This window comes from Poecilia reticulata, linkage group LG9 (assembly GCF_000633615.1).
Source record: "Poecilia reticulata strain Guanapo linkage group LG9, Guppy_female_1.0+MT, whole genome shotgun sequence".
In the NCBI taxonomy this organism is placed as follows: Eukaryota; Metazoa; Chordata; class Actinopteri; order Cyprinodontiformes; family Poeciliidae; genus Poecilia; species Poecilia reticulata.
In genome coordinates this window covers 33,479,787-33,484,048 of record NC_024339.1, presented here as the reverse complement: position 1 = coordinate 33,484,048, position 4,262 = coordinate 33,479,787, and the positions used below count along the sequence as shown (strand labels likewise).

General features: G+C 45.8%; 1 protein-coding gene across 1 annotated transcript in view; it reads left to right on the top strand.

Annotated features, from left to right (window-relative positions):
• Window positions 1-3,071: 3,071 nt before the first annotated feature.
• The window catches only part of LOC103470750 (arginine-glutamic acid dipeptide repeats protein-like), a 24,979-nt gene continuing 23,788 nt past the window's right edge, over window positions 3,072-4,262 (top strand). Inside the window, exon 1 of the mRNA XM_008419397.2 lies at window positions 3,072-3,285. The gene's annotated coding sequence lies outside the window, so the exon portion shown is untranslated. The remainder of the gene's footprint in view (window positions 3,286-4,262) is intronic.

The following is a 4,262-nucleotide window of genomic DNA, read 5'->3' as shown; positions in this document are numbered from 1 at the left end:
AAAATCCCTGTTTGCTAATGCACCCGTTCTGGTCCAGCCGGACCCCTCCAAGCAGTTCATTTTGGAGGTGGACTCAGGGGTCCGACTCAGGGGTCGGGGCAGTACTGTCTCAAGTCTCCAAAGATAACAGATCCCATCCATGTGCATTCTTCTCATGCAGATTAACCCCACCAGAACGAAATTATGATGTGGGAGACCGGGCACCCAGGAATCAATCGCACCATTGCATTAGTCAACCGAAGATTTTGGTGGCCCTCCATCCAGAAGGATGTAAGGGAATTTGTTCTAGCCTGTTCAGTTTGAGCCAGGAATAAGTCTTCTCACCAGCCTCCAGCAGGCTTGCTCCAACCATTACCAACCCCCAAGCGACCCTGGTCACACAACACTGTTGACTTTGTCACCGGACTCCCTACTTCTAAGGGTATGACCGCCATATTCACTGTTATTGACCGTTTTTCTAAATCCTGCCATCTGATTCCCCTTCRTAAACTACCCACTGCCTCCCAGACCACTCTCCTACTAATAAAACGTGTTTTTCGTCTGCATGGTATTCCCATGGAAATTCTATCAGACCGTGGTCCTCAGTTCGTCTCCCAGGTGTGGAGGCAGTTCAGCACGGCGCTAGGGACTGAGGTAGCCCTGACCTCCGGTTATCACCCGCAGACTAATGGCCAGACGGAAACAATGAATCAGGAGCTAGAAGCTACCTTGCGTTGCCTGACCACGTCCAATCCCGCGGATTGGTCCCAGTATTTACCATGGGTGGAATATGCGCATAATAGTCACGTTTCTGCGGCCACAGGTCTCTCCCCATTCGAGGTCTCCTTAGGTTACCAACCTCCGCTCCTCCCCTTGGATGAAAAGATGATATCCGTTACGTCAGTCCAGCATCACATTTGCAGCTGCCAAAAAGTATGGAGAGTCGCTATGGCCGCACTGAACAACACGGCGGCACAAAACAAGCGCATTGCCGATCGTCAGAGAGCCCTGGCACCTTCYTACACCGACGGCCAGAGGGTTTGGCTGTCCACCAGTGATGTTCCCTTGAAAGCCACATCTAAGAAGTTGGCACATAGGTACATCGGCCCATTTGAGATTCTGTCCGTGATCAGTCCTGCAGCCGTCCGTCTCCGCCTTCCCCCGTCTCTCCGCATTCACTCGACCTTCCATGTTTCTCAGTTAAAACCAGTCCAGTCCAGCGCAYTCTGCCCTCCGGCCGAATCCCCTCCTCCCGCCCGTGTCATTGATGGACATCCGGCCTACTCCGTCCACCAGATCGTGGCCTCTYGTCGGCGAGATCGGGGCTATCAGTATCTGGTCGATTGGGAGGGCTATGGTCCGGAGGAACGTTCGTGGGTTCCTCGTTCCTTTATCCTTGACCCCTCCCTGATCTCAGACTTCACCTCCTCCCTCCCCTCCACGTCTGCTCAGTCGYCAGGTGGTGACCGTTGAGGGGGGGATACTGTTATGACCCGAGCTTTGTTTTGTTTTTCTTTTTTTTTTCGTTGTGGGTTTTTTTTTGTTTTGGGTGTGCCTGCTGCTTCCCTCCCTTTCCACCAGGTGTCGCCGGGTGGCTGGGCTCGTGGAGAGGCATGTTCTCGACCATGTAGACACACCTGTTGTCTATTTGGAGAAGACTGCGGTGCAGCATTTAAGAAGCGGCTGGCCGACTCCTCAGTGCCTGAGTGTTGGCTTACTATGGTGATTCCCGCTGCTGCCCAGAGCTCCGGTGACACTAGTTTCCTGGATCTCCCTGAGTCCCCTTCGCGGCACCATAGGAGATTCCTGTTGTTCGCACTACTCCGTGCACAATCCCTCCTGGTCCACCCCCAGAGGATTTCCATCAAGACCCCACAGGTAATACCTGTAGGACGCCGTTTACCCTGGGATCGAGGTTCCACCTTGACCCTGTCAGCCGCCAGTTCTGACGATCGATCCCGCAGCAAGCTCTTACCCGTTCCGCCCTCCAATGTTCTCCTCCTCACCAGCTCTCCGGTACCTGGATTCCCCCTTCATCCTCCACAACTGGTTCGGACTCCCAGGCGCACTCTCCAGAACGTAAGACGCCCTTATCTTCTACCTGAATCGCAAATTCCCACGTCCCCTGAACTCACCACTAACCACTTTCCTCTCGTTGACAGTCAGACGACCTGGTTCCTCCCCTGAATCCTGATTTGCCTTTTCATTTGCCTTGGTTTTCATTAAAATTAATCATTATTCAAACACTCCTCCTGATTGTGTTCTTGCATGTGAGTGCGAAAACTAGACCCAACCATGACACAAACCTCTCAGATTATATCTGCTGTATTAATGCACACATAAAATTTATAACTTCATGAGCATCAAAATTATTTCAGGATATTCCCAGTTTGACCACTAAACCAGTAAGACCAAAGATTCCAGAGTGTCTGATTTTGGGGAAAAAATCTCAACAGAAAAGTTTTCTACTGGTTCAGATGAGTTTCTGCTCAAATTTTCAGCCTGAGTCTGGCTCCATATATGCCATTTTATTTTCAGTAACTTTTGCTGTTCATTACTTTACTGCTTAACAGAGGAGTAATGAAGAGTAATGCAAATATCAGTTGACAATTTGTATCAAATGAAATCTGTTCACAGGGATGAGGAAACGGACACACACTTTGGTCTGAGGTCATACGTCACTAACTCACCATGTCATCCAGCAGGTTTATTACTCCAATGCTGCAGAAGCAGAGCTTTATTGACTTATTCCCACCTGCTTCTTGGTCCAGTAATCACCATACCCCCTCATTGTATTTATGTTAGACCTGGTATGGGTTTTTCTGGTTCTGACTTCTTGTCCTGCTGGGTTCTGTGTTTTCCCTTACATGGAGTCTGCAGTTTTGTAAGCCTGTTGTTTACCGTTTCAGGTTGTTAATTAAAAATTCAGTTCATTATGAATACAATTACTCTTGTCTGGACGTGGGTCCAACTTCTCAAAAATGACAACAAACGTCTTTTATTTTGTTTGTCACAATGCTGTTATGTTTATTCTTGTTGTTAGCATTTCAGAACCTCTTTCATGTGGATGCCACAGCACAGCTGCCAGTCAATTACAGTGGAGTAACTGGCTCTGACATGCTCCAACCAGAAATTCAGGTTCAACCTAGAGATAAACTTTGGTGTCTCTATAGCAGAAATATTTGTGGCATCTGGTTCTGAATATGTGCCAAACAGAAAAGACAGTAAAGAAATAACCTGAGTTTAGCCAGTTTGATTTCAACACATGGACATGAACACAGGCAGCTTCTGACAGTCTACCATAAGGTAAATAATCGAGAACTTCTAAGAATTGAGAATGGCCCAATGGTGACAATATTTGGAGGGATATTGAGACTATTTGGCATCAGACTATGTGTGATCCTGTAAACGGGAAGGAAGAACTTTTCCTCCCCTTTGTAACTATTGGTCTTACTGGTTCTGTCTAATTATCTGCCCAATGTCATTCTTTTGCCTTGTAACTATATATTTTATTCTGCTATTTTCTAAAGCACAGCAACTTATTTTATTCCAATGATCTGGATTTTTTAGGAGAAAACATTTTAATATTAAAATGATATTTCCTCCACAAGAGGACTAAGTGTGGAGAATCATTTCTGAAAAAGTGCAGCTTTCTTCTGAATCATTTCGGGAGTGTGATGTCACGCATTTATGAATTGTGCTTGGCTTACATTCTAATTGAAACAGGAAGGGGATTTAAAGTCACACAGCTTCCGGAGTTTAATAAACAAATTGTGAGATATACAACTAGATTTAGTACATCTTAACAGCTGCCTTGTAACATCAAATATATTGTTCACAACCAAAAACTGCATGTTGATCATGGTAAGAACCTTTACCTGCGGTACTCGTTCTGACCCAGTTGGTCAACAATTCACTACCTTTGGCTGCTTCTGGCAGATCTTTATTTTTTTTTTGGACATCTTTCTTTACATGGCATGTTTGAATTTAAAAAAGCTAAAAATAATGAATTCTGATCAGAACACTATATTAGACCACAGTACCAATTATTTACCATTGTGTTTAAACCAATATGTTTTTCAGTCCATAGCACAACATAATATTACTTAAAGTCTGGATTGAGTTTTTTCCCCTTCATTAATGACATGCTTTTTAGACCGTCGTGAGACAGGTTAGTTTTACCCTACTGATAATGTGTTGTTGCAATAGTAATCCTGCTCAGTACGAGAGGAACCGCAGGTTCAGACATTTGGTGTATGTGCTTGGCTGAGGAGCCAATGGGG